This window comes from Ovis canadensis, chromosome 11, assembly GCF_042477335.2.
Source record: "Ovis canadensis isolate MfBH-ARS-UI-01 breed Bighorn chromosome 11, ARS-UI_OviCan_v2, whole genome shotgun sequence".
Taxonomy (NCBI): Eukaryota; Metazoa; Chordata; class Mammalia; order Artiodactyla; family Bovidae; genus Ovis; species Ovis canadensis.
This window is the reverse complement of record NC_091255.1, coordinates 4,184,657-4,197,356: the sequence shown is the minus strand read 5'-3', so window position 1 is coordinate 4,197,356 and position 12,700 is coordinate 4,184,657.

Here is a 12,700-nt window from a genome sequence, read left to right as displayed (position 1 = left end):
CTGAGGCGACTCGAGGCTAATCACATCTAACCACGGGAACTTCCAAAGGGTCCTTCACACCCTTGCTGCAACTCAAGAACTTCCCCGACATACCGGTCTCCACTCGAGAGGAAGCACGAGGGTCCCGCACACATCCCGGGGAGCCCCGTTTCCGCCTCCTAGCTCGAGATGAGGGATCCTTTCCCTGTTTCGTAGGGAAAGAATTCCCAGCGTTCCCGTCGCATCTCAAGAGGAGGCGCTCTCCACAGGAAAGGCGAGAGGAACTCCAAGGCCGTGCCACCATTCCAAGTGTCCCCCAGATGTGTCAGTCCATTCCAGAGGAACCTGTTTTCCCTGCACTGCCTTGACGTTCAAGCCGAGGATCGAATCCCACCACATGTGCACGGGGGACAGCCCTGTGGGAAAGCCTCGTGGGAAAGCCTCCTGGGAAAGACTCGAGGGAAAATCATAGATCCTTTGATCCACGCGGCGGACTGCGTGACACTGCTGCTACCGCTCTGGAGGAAAGCGCAAGTGCATGCCCGCATTCGAGACGAGGACTGACTCCCCTGGGGAGACTCCAGAAGTACCCCAAGATCCATGTCAGCACTGGAGAGGAATCCTCAGGTTCCGGCCCCGACTCCACACAAGGTCTTAGGCCCCGGCATCGACGGGAGAGGAATCCCGAGAGGCCCCCGAGGAACTCGCATGGGGACTGGCCTTTCCTGAGGCTACCAGCCCGGGTCCCTGAGGTCCCCGTCGTAACTCGAGAGCACCTGCCGCAACTCGAGAAAATCCAGGAGGTTTTGCCCTCCAGGCGAGATGAGGCCCATTTCCGCTGAGGCTTTTCGAGGCTAATCACATCTAACCACTGGAACTTCCAAAGGGTCCTTCACACCCTTGCTGCAACTCAAGAAGTTCCCCGACATACCTATCTCCATTCGAGAGGAAGCACGAGGGTCCCGCACACATCCCGGGGCGCCCCGTTTCTGCCTCCTAGCTCGAGATGAGGGATCCTTTCCCTGTTTCGTAGGAAAACAATTCCTGGCGTTCCCGTCGCATCTCAAGAGGAGGCGCTCTCCACAGGAAAGGCGAGAGGAACTCCAGGATCGTGCCACCATTCCAAGAGTCCCCCAGATGTGTCAGTCCATTCCAGAGGAACCTGTTTTCCCTGCACTGCCTTGACGTTCAAGCCGAGGATCGACTCCCACCACCTGTGCACGTGGGACAGCCCTGTGGGAAAGCCTCTTGGGAAAGCCTTGTGGGAAAGACTCGAGGGAAAACCATAGATCCTTTGATCCACGCGGCGGACTGTGTGACACTGCTGCTACCGCTCTGGCGGAAAGCGCAAGTGCATGCCCGCATTCGAGACGAGGACTGACTCCCCTGGGGAGACTCCAGTAGTACCCCAAGATCCATGTCAGCACTGGAGAGGAATCCTCAGGTTCCGGCCCCGACTCCACACAAGGTCTTAGGCCCCGGCATCGACGGGAGAGGAATCCCGAGAGGCCCCCGAGGAACTCGCATGGGGACTGGCCTTTCCTGAGGCCACCAGCGCGGGTCGCTGAGGTCCCCGTCGTAAGTCGAGAGCACCTGCCGCAACTCGAGAAAATCCAGGAGGTTTTGCCCTCCAGGCGAGATGAGGCCCATTTCCGCTGAGGCTTCTCGAGGCTAATCACATCTAACCACTGGAACTTCCAAAGGGTCCTTCACACCCTTGCTGCAACTCAAGAAGTTCCCCGACATACCTGTCTCCATTCGAGAGGAAGCACGAGGGTCCCGCACACATCCCTGGGAGCCCCGTTTCTGCCTCCTAGCTCGAGATGAGGGATCCTTTCCCTGTTTCGTAGGGAAAGAATTCCTGGCGTTCCCGTCGCATCTCAAGAGGAGGCGCTCTCCACAGGAAAGGCGAGAGGAACTCCAGGATCGTGCCACCATTCCAAGAGTCCCCCAGATGTGTCAGTCCATTCCAGAGGAACCTTTTTCCCTGCACTGCCTTGACGTTCAAGCCGAGGATCGACTCCCACCACCTGTGCACGTGGGACAGCCCTGTGGTAAAGCCTCTTGGGAAAGCCTCGTGGGAAAGACTCGAGGGAAAACCATAGATCCTTTGATCCACGCGGCAGACTGCGTGACACTGCTGCTACCGCTCCGGAGGAAAGCGCAAGTGCATGCCCGCATTCGAGACGAGGACTGACTCCCCTGGGGAGACTCCAGAAGTACCCCAAGATCCATGTCAGCACTGGAGAGGAATCCTCAGGTTCCGGCCCCGACTCCACACAATGGCTTAGGCCCGGCATCGATGGCAGAGGAATCCCTAGGGGCCCCGAGGAACTCGCATGGAGACTGGCCTTTCGTGAGGCCACCAGCGCGGGTCCCTGAGGTCCCCGTCGTAAGTCGAGAGCACCTGCCGCAACTCGAGAAAATCCAGGAGGTTTTGCCCTTGAGGCGAGATGAGGCCCATTTCCGCTGAGGCTTCTCGAGGCTAATCACATCTAACCACTGGAACTTCCAAAGGGTCCTTCACACCCTTGCTTCAACTCAAGAAGTTCCCCGCCATACCCGTCTCCACTCGAGAGGAAGCACGAGGATCCCGCACACATCCAGGGGAGCCCCGTTTCCACCACCTAACTCGAGATGAGGGATCCTTTCCCTGTTTCGTAGGGAAAGAATTCCCGGCGTTCCCCTTGCATCTCAAGAGGAGGCCCTCTCCACAGGAAAGGCGAGAGGAACTCCAGGGTCGTGCCACCATTCCAAGAGTCCCCCAGATGTGTCAGTCCATTCCAGAGGAACCTGTTTTCCCTGCACTGCTTGACGTTCAAGCCGAGGATCGACTCCCACCACGTGTGCACGGGGGACAGTCCTGTGGGAAAGCCTCGTGGGAAAGCCTCGTGGGAAAGACTCGAGGGAAAACCATAGATCCTTTGATCCACGCGGCGGACTGCCTGACACTGCTGCTACTGCTCTGGAGGAAAGCGCAAGTGCATGCCTGCATTCGAGACGAGGACTAACTCCCCTGGGGAGACTCCAGAAGTGCCCCAAGATCCATGTCAGCACTGGAGAGGAATCCTCAGGTTCCGGCCCCGACTCCACACAATGGCTTAGGCCCGGCATCGATGGCAGAGGAATCCCTAGAGGCCCCGAGGAACTCGCATGGGGACTGGCCTTTCCTTAGACCACCAGAGCGGGTCCCTGAGGTCCCCGTCGTAAGTCGAGAGCACCTGCCGCAACTCGAGAAAATCCAGGAGGTTTTGCCCTCCAGGCGAGATGAGGCCCATTTCCGCTGAGGCTTCTCTAGGCTAATCACATCTAACCACTGGAACTTCCAAAGGGACCTTCACACCCTTGCTGCAACTCAAGAAGTTCCCCGACATACCCGTCTCCACTCGAGAGGAAGCACGAGGGTCCCGCACACATCAAGGGGAACCTCGTTTCCGCCTCCTAGATCGAGATGAGTGATCCTTTCCCTGTTTCGCAGGGAAAGAATTCCCGGCGTTCCCGTCGCATCTCAAGAGGAGGCGCTCTCCACAGGAAAGGCGAGAGGAACTCCAGGGTCGTGCCACCATTCCAAGAGTCCCCCAGATGTGTGAGTCCATTCCAGAGGAACCTGTTTTCCCTGCACTGCCTAGACGTTCAAGCCGAGGATCGACTCCCACCACGTGTGCACGTGGGACAGCCCTGTGGGAAAGCCTCGTGGGAAAGACTCGAGGGAAAACCATAGATCCTTTGATCCACGCGGCGGACTGCGTGACACTGCTGCTACCGCTCTGGAGGAAAGCGCAAGTGCATGCCCGCATTCGAGACGAGGACTGATTCCCCTGGGGAGACTCCTGAAGTACCCCAAGATCCATGTCAGCACTGGAGAGGAATCCTAAGGTTCCGGCCCCGACTCCACACAAGGGCTTAGGCCCCAGCATCGACGGGAGAGGAATCCCGAGAGGCCCCCGAGGAACTCGCATGGGGACTGGCCTTTCCTGAGGCCACCAGAGCGGGTCCCTGAGGTCCCCGCCGTAAGTCGAGAGCACCTGCCGCAACTCGAGAAAATCCAGGAGGTTTTGCCCTCCAGGCGAGATGAGGCCCATTTCCGCTGAGGCTTCTGGAGGCTAATCACATCTAACCACTGGAACTTCCAAAGGGTCCTTCACACACTTGCTGCAACTCAAGAAGTTCCCCGACATACCCGTCTCCACTCGAGAGAAAGCACGAGGGTCCCGCACACATCCAGGGGAGCTCCGTTTCCGACTCCTAGCTCGAGATGAGGGATCCTTTCCCTGTTTCGTAGGGAAAGAATTCCCGGCGTTCCCGTCGCATCTCAAGAGGAGGCGATCTCCACAGGAAAGGCGAGAGGAACTCCAGGGTCGTGCCACCATTCCAAGAGTCCCCCAGATGTGTCAGTCCATTCCAGAGGAACCTGTTTTCCCTGCACTGCCTTGACGTTCAAGCCGAGGATCGACTCCCACCACGTGTGCACGTGGGACAGCCCTGTGGGAAAGCCTCGTGGGAAAGCCTCGTGGGAAAGACTCGAGGGAAAACCATAGATCCTTTGATCCACGCGGCGGACTGCGTGACACTGCTGCTACCGCTCTGGAGGAAAGCACAAGTGCATGCCCGCATTCGAGACGAGCACTGACTCCCCTGGGGAGACTCCAGAAGTACCCCCAAGATCCATGTCAGCACTGGAGAGGAATCCTAAGGTTCCGGCCCCGACTCCACACAAGGGCTTAGGCCCCAGCATCGACGGGAGAGGAATCCCGAGAGGCCCCCGAGGAACTCGCATGGGGATTGGCCTTTCCTGAGGCCACCAGAGCGGGTCCCTGAGGTCGCCATCATAAGTCGGGAGCACCTGCCGCAACTGGAGAAAATCCAGGAGGTTTTGCCCTCCAGGCGAGATGAGGCCCATTTCCGCTGAGGCTTCTCGAGGCTAATCACATCTAACCACTGGAACTTCCAAAGGGTCCTTCACACCCTTGCTGCAACTCAAGAAGTTCCCCGACATACCGGTCTCCACTCGAGAGGAAGCACTAGGGTCCCGCACACATCCCGGGGAGCACCGTTTCCGCCTCCTAGCTCGAGATGAGGGATCCTTTCCCTGTTTCGTAGGGAAAGAATTCCCGGCGTTCCCGTCGCATCTCAAGAGGAGGCGCTCTCCACAGGAAAGGCGAGGGAACTCCAGGGTCGTGCCACCATTCCAAGTGTCCCCCAGATGTGTCAGTCCATTCCAGAGGAACCTGTTTTCCCTGCACTGCCTTGACGTTCAAGCCGAGGATCGACTCCCACCACGTGTGCACGGGGGACAGCCCTGTGGGAAAGCCTCGTGGGAAAGCCTCGTGGGAAAGACTCGAGGGAAAACCATAGATCCTTTGATCCACGCGGCAGACTGCGTGACACTGCTGCTACCGCTCCGGAGGAAAGCGCAAGTGCATGCCCGCATTCGAGACGAGGACTGACTCCCCTGGGGAGACTCCAGAAGTACCCCAAGATCCATGTCAGCACTGGAGAGGAATCCTCAGGTTCCGGCCCCGACTCCACACAAGGTCTTAGGCCCCGGCATCGACGGGAGAAAAATCCCGAGAGGCCCCCGAGGAACTCGCATGGGGACTGGCCTTTCCTGAGGCCACCAGCGCGCGTCAATGAGGTCCCCGTCGTAAGTCGAGAGCACCTGCCGCAACTCGAGAAAATCCAGGAGGTTTTGCCCTCCAGGCGAGATGAGGCCCATTTCCGCTGAGGCTTCTCGAGGCTAATCACATCTAACCACTGGAACTTCCAAAGGGTCCTTCACACCCTTGCTGCAACTCAAGAAGTTCCCCGACATACCTGTCTCCATTCGAGAGGAAGCACGAGGGTCCCGCACACATCCCTGGGAGCCCCGTTTCTGCCTCCTAGCTCGAGATGAGGGATCCTTTCCCTGTTTCGTAGGGAAAGAATTCCTGGCGTTCCCGTCGCATCTCAAGAGGAGGCGCTCTCCACAGGAAAGGCGAGAGGAACTCCAGGATCGTGCCACCATTCCAAGAGTCCCTCAGATGTGTCAGTCCATTCCAGAGGAACCTGTTTTCCCTGCACTGCCTTGACGTTCAAGCCGAGGATCGACTCCCACCACCTGTGCACGTGGGACAGCCCTGTGGGAAAGCCTCTTGGGAAAGCCTCGTGGGAAAGACTCGAGGGAAAACCATAGATCCTTTGATCCACGCGGCAGACTGCGTGACACTGCTGCTACCGCTCCGGAGGAAAGCGCAAGTGCATGCCCGCATTCGAGACGAGGACTGACTCCCCTGGGGAGACTCCAGAAGTACCCCAAGATCCATGTCAGCACTGGAGAGGAATCCTCAGGTTCCGGCCCCGACTCCACACAATGGCTTAGGCCCCGGCATCGATGGCAGAGGAATCCCTAGAGGCCCCGAGGAACTAGCATGGGGACTGGCCTTTCGTGAGGCCACCAGAGCGGGTCCCTGAGGTCCCCGCCGTAAGTCGAGAGCACCTGCCGCAACTCGAGAAAATCCAGGAGGTTTTGCCCTCCAGGCGAGATGAGGCCCATTTCCGCTGAGGCTTCTCGAGGCTAATCACATCTAACCACTGGAACTTCCAAAGGGTCCTTCACACCCTTGCTGCAACTCAAGAAGTTCCCCGACATACCCGTCTCCACTCGAGAGAAAGCACGAGGGTCCCGCACACATCCAGGGGAGCTCCGTTTCCGCCTCCTAGCTCGAGATGAGGGATCCTTTCCCTGTTTCGTAGGGAAAGAATTCCCGGCGTTCCCGTCGCATCTCAAGAGGAGGCGCTCTCCACAGGAAAGGCGAGAGGAACTCCAGGGTCGTGCCACCATTCCAAGAGTCCCCCAGATGTGTCAGTCCATTACAGAGGAACCTGATTTCCCTGCACTGCCTTGACGTTGAAGCCGAGGATCGACTCCCACCACGTGTGCACGTGGGACAGACCTGTGGGAAAGCCTCGTGGGAAAGCCTGGAGGGAACGACTCGAGGGAAAACCGTAGATCCTTTGATCCACGCGGCAGACTGCGTGACACTGCTGCTACCGCTCTGGAGGAAAGCGCACGTGCATGCCCGCATTCGAGACGACGACTGACTCCCCTGGGGAGGCTCCAGAAGTACCTCAAGATCCATGTCAGCACTGGAGAGGAATCCTCAGGTTCCGACCCGATTCCACACAAGGTCTTAGGCCCCGGCATCAATGGGAGAGGAATCCCGAGAGGCCCCCGAGGAACTCGCATGGGGACTCACCTTTCCTGAGGCCACCAGATCGGGTCCCTGAGGTCCCCGTCGTAAGTCGAGAGCACCTGCCGCATCTCGAGAAAATCCAGGAGGTTTTGCCCTCCAGGCGAGATGAGGCCCATTTCCGCTGAGGCGACTCGAGGCTAATCACATCTAACCACGGGAACTTCCAAAGGGTCCTTCACACCCTTGCTGCAACTCAAGAAGTTCCCCGACATACTGGTCTCCACTCGAGAGGAAGCACGAGGGTCCCGCACACATCCAGGGGATCCCCGTTTCCGCCTCCTAGCTCGAGATGAGGGATCCTTTCCCTGTTTCGTAGGGAAAGAATTCCCGGCGTTCCCGTTGCATCTCAAGAGGAGGCGCTCTCCACAGGAAAGGCGAGAGGAACTCCAGGGTCGTGCCACCATTCCAAGAGTCCCCCAGATGTGTCAGTCCATTCCAGAGGAACCTGTTTTCCCTGCACTGCCTTGACGTTCAAGCCGAGGATCGACTCCCACCACGTGTGCACGGGGTACAGTCCTGTGGGAAAGCCTCGCGGGAAAGCCTCCTGGGAAAGACTCGAGGGAAAACCATAGATCCTTTGATCCACGCGGCGGACTGCGTGACACTGCTGCTACCGCTCTGGAGGAAAGCGCAAGTGCATGCCCGAATTCGAGACGAGAACTGACTCCCCTGGGGAGACTCCAGAAGTACCCCAAGATCCATGTCAGCACTGGAGAGGAAACCTCAGGTTCCGGCCCCAACACCACACAAGGTCTTAGGCCCCGGCATCGACGTGAGAGGAATCCCGAGAGGCCCCCGAGGAACTCGCATGGGGACTGGCCTTTCCTGAGGCCACCAGAGCGGGTCCCTGAGGTCGCTGTCGTAAGTCGGGAGCACCTGACGCAACTGGAGAAAATCCAGGAGGTTTTGCCCTCCAGGCGAGATGAGGCCCATTTCCGCTGAGGCTTCTCGAGGCTAATCACATCTAACCACTGGAACTTCCAAAGGGTCCTTCACACCCTTGCTGCAACTCAAGAAGTTCCCCGACATACCGGTCTCCACTCGAGAGGAAGCACTAGGGTCCCGCACACATCCCGGGGAGCACCGTTTCCGCCTCCTAGCTCGAGATGAGGGATCCTTTCCCTGTTTCGTAGGGAAAGAATTCCCGGCGTTCCCGTCGCATCTCAAGAGGAGGCGCTCTCCACAGGAAAGGCGAGAGGAACTCCAGGGTCGTGCCACCATTCCAAGAGTCCCCCAGATGTGTGAGTCCATTCCAGAGGAACCTGTTTTCCCTGCACTGCCTAGACGTTCAAGCCGAGGATCGACTCCCACCACGTGTGCACGTGGGACAGCCCTGTGGGAAAGCCTCGTGGGAAAGACTCGAGGGAAAACCATAGATCCTTTGATCCACGCGGCGGACTGCGTGACACTGCTGCTACCGCTCTGGAGGAAAGCGCAAGTGCATGCCCGCATTCGAGACGAGGACTGACTCCCCTGGGGAGACTCCTGAAGTACCCCAAGATCCATGTCAGCACTGGAGAGGAATCCTCATGTTCCGGCCCCGACTCCACACAAGGTCTTAGGCCCCGGCATCGACGGGAGAGGAATCCCGAGAGGCCCCCGAGGAACTTGCAAGGGGACTGGCCTTTCCTGAGCCCACAAGAGCGGGTCCCTGAGGTCCCCGTCGTAAGTCGAGAGCACCTGCCGCAACTCGAGAAAATCCAGGAGGTTTTGCCCTCCAGGCGAGATGAGGCCCATTTCCGCTGACGCTTCTGGAGGCTAATCACATCTAACCACTGGAACTTCCAAAGGGTCCTTCACACCCTTGCTGCAACTCAAGAAGTTCCCCGACATACCCGTCTCCACTCGAGAGGAAGCACGAGGGTCCCGCACACATCCAGGGAAGCCCCGTTTCCGCCTCCTAGCTCGAGATGAGGGATCCTTTCCCTGTTTGGTAGGGAAAGAATTCCCGGCGTTCCCGTCGCATCTCAAGAGGAGGCGCTCTCCACAGGAAAGGCTAGAGGAACTCCAGGGTCGTGCCACCATTCCAAGAGTCCCCCAGATGTGTCAGTCCATTCCAGAGGAATCTGCTTTCCCTGCACTGCCTCGACGTTCAAGCCGAGGATCGACTCCCACCACGTGTGCACGTGGGACAGCCCTTTGGGAAAGCCTCGTGGGAAAGCCTCGTGGGAAAGACTCGAGGGAAAACCATAGATCCTTTGATCCACGCGGCGGACTGCGTGACACTGCTGCTACCGCTCTGGAGGAAAGCGCAAGTGCATGCCCGCATTCGAGACGAGGACTGACTCCCCTGGGGAGACTCCAGAAGTACCCCCAAGATCCATGTCAGCACTGGAGAGGAATCCTAAGGTTCCGGCCCCGACTCCACACAAGGGCTTGGCCGCAGCATCAACGGGAGAGGAATCCCGAGAGGCCCCCGAGGAACTCGCATGGGGACTGGCCTTTCGTGAGGCCACCAGAGCGGGTCCCTGATGTCCCCGTCGTAAGTCGAGAGCACCTGCCGCAACTCGAGAAAATCCAGGAGGTTTTGCCCTTGAGGCGAGATGAGGCCCATTTCCGCTGAGGCTTCTCGAGGCTAATCACATCTAACCACTGGAAATTCCAAAGGGTCCTTCACACCCTTGCTTCAACTCAAGAAGTTCCCCGCCATACCCGTCTCCACTCGAGAGGAAGCACGAGGATCCCGCACACATCCAGGGGAGCCCCGTTTCCACCACCTAGCTCGAGATGAGGGATCCTTTCCCTGTTTCGTAGGGAAAGAATTCCCGGCGTTCCCCTTTCATCTCAAGAGGAGGCCCTCTCCACAGGAAAGGCGAGAGCAACTCCAGGGTCGTGCCACCATTCCAAGAGTCCCCCAGATGTGTCAGTCCATTCCAGAGGAATCTGTTTTCCCTGCACTGCTTGACGTTCAAGCCGAGGATCGACTCCCACCACGTGTGCACGGGGGACCGCCCTGTGGGAAAGCCTCGTGGGAAAACCTCGTGGGAAAAACTCGAGGGAAAACCATAGATCCTTTGATCCACGCGGCGGACTGTGTGACACTGCTGCTACCGCTCTGGAGGAAAGCGCAAGTGCATGCCCGCATTCGAGACGAGGACTGACTCCCCTGGGGAGACTCCAGAAGTACCCCAAGATCCATGTCAGCACTGGAGAGGAATCCTCAGGTTCCGGCCCCGACTCCACACAATGGCTTAGGCCCCGGCATCGATGGCAGAGGAATCCCTAGAGGCCCCGAGGAACTCGCATGGGGACTGGCCTTTCGTGAGGCCACCAGAGCGGGTCCCTGAGGTCCCCGTCGTAAGTCGAGAGCACCTGCCGCAACTCGAGAAAATCCAGGAGCTTTTGCCCTCCAGGCGAGATGAGGCCCATTTCCGCTGAGGCTTCTCGAGGCTAATCACATCTAACCACTGGAACTTCCAAAGGGTCCTTCACACCCTTGCTGCAACTCAAGAAGTTCCCCGACATACCCGTCTCCACTCGAGAGAAAGCACGAGGGTCCCGCACACATCCAGGGGAGCTCCGTTTCCGCCGGCTAGCTCGAGATGAGGGATCCTTTCCCTGTTTCGTAGGGAAAGAATTCCCGGCGTTCCCGTCGCATCTCAAGAGGAGGCGCTCTCCACAGGAAAGGCGAGGGAACTCCAGGGTCGTGCCACCATTCCAAGTGTCCCCCAGATGTGTCAGTCCATTCCAGAGGAACCTGTTTTCCCTGCACTGCCTTGACGTTCAAGCCGAGGATCGACTCCCACCACGTGTGCACGGGGGACAGCCCTGTGGGAAAGCCTCGTGGGAAAGCCTCGTGGGAAAGACTCGAGGGAAAACCATAGATCCTTTGATCCACGCGGCAGACTGCGTGACACTGCTGCTACCGCTCCGGAGGAAAGCGCAAGTGCATGCCCGCATTCGAGACGAGGACTGACTCCCCTGGGGAGACTCCAGAAGTACCCCAAGATCCATGTCAGCACTGGAGAGGAATCCTCAGGTTCGGGCCCCGACTCCACACAAGGTCTTAGGCCCCGGCATCGACGGGAGAGAAATCCCGAGAGGCCCCCGAGGAACTCGAATGGGGACTGGCCTTTCCTGAGGCCACCAGCGCGCGTCCCTGAGGTCCCCGTCGTAAGTCGAGAGCACCTGCCGCAACTCGAGAAAATCCAGGAGGTTTTGCCCTCCAGGCGAGATGAGGCCCATTTCCGCTGAGGCTTCTCGAGGCTAATCACATCTAACCACTGGAACTTCCAAAGGGTCCTTCACACCCTTGCTGCAACTCAAGAAGTTCCCCGACATACCTGTCTCCATTCGAGAGGAAGCACGAGGGTCCCGCACACATCCCGGGGAGCCCCGTTTCTGCCTCCTAGCTCGAGATGAGGGATCCTTTCCCTGTTTCGTAGGGAAAGAATTCCCGGCGTTCCTGTCGCATCTCAAGAGGAGGCGCTCTCCACAGGAAAGGCGAGAGGAACTCCAGGGTCGTGCCACCATTCCAAGAGTCCCCCAGATGTGTCAGTCCATTCCAGAGGAACCTGTTTTCCCTGCACTGCCTTGACGATCAAGCTGAGGATCGACTCCCACCACGTGTGCACGTGGGACAGCCCTGTGGGAAAGCCTCGTGGGAAAGACTCGAGGGAAAACCATAGATCCTTTGATCCACGCGGCGGACTGCGTGACACTGCTGCTACGGCCCTGGAGGAAAGCGCAAGTGCATGCCCACATTCGAGACGAGGACTGACTCCCCTGGGGAGACTCCAGAAGTACCCCAAGATCCATGTCAGCACTGGAGAGGAATCCTCAGGTTCCGGCCCCGACTCCACACAAGGTCTTAGGCCCCGGCACCGACGGGAGAGGAATCCCGAGAGGCCCCCGAGGAACTCGCATGGGGACTGGCCTTTACTGAGGCCACCAGAGCGGGTCCCTGAGGTCCCCGTCGTAAGTCGAGAGCACCTGCCGCAACTCGAGAAAATCCAGGAGGTTTTGCCCTCCAGGCGAGATGAGGCCCATTTCCGCTTAGGCTTCTCGAGGCTAATCACATCTAACCACTGGAACATCCAAAGGGTCCTTCTCACCCTTGCTGCAACTCAAGAAGTTCCCCGACATACCCGTCTACACTCAAGAGGAAGCACGAGGGTCCTGAACACATCCAGGGGAGCCCCGTTTCCGCCTCCTAGCTCGAGATGAGAAATCCTTTCCCTGTTTCCTAGGGAAAGAATTCCCGGCGTTCTCGTCGCATCTCAAGAGGAGGCGCTCTCCACAGGAAAGGCGAGAGGAACTCCAGGGTCGTGCCACCATTCCAAGAGTCCCCCAGATGAGTCAGTCCATTCCAGAGGAACCTGTTTTCCCTGCACTGCCTTGACGTTCAAGCCGAGGATCGACTCCCACCACGTGTGCACGTGGGACAGCCCTGTGGGAAAGCCTCGAGGGAAAGCCTCGTGGGAAAGACTCGAGGGAAAAACATAGATCCTTTGATCCACGCGGCGGATTCCGAGACACTGCTGCTACCG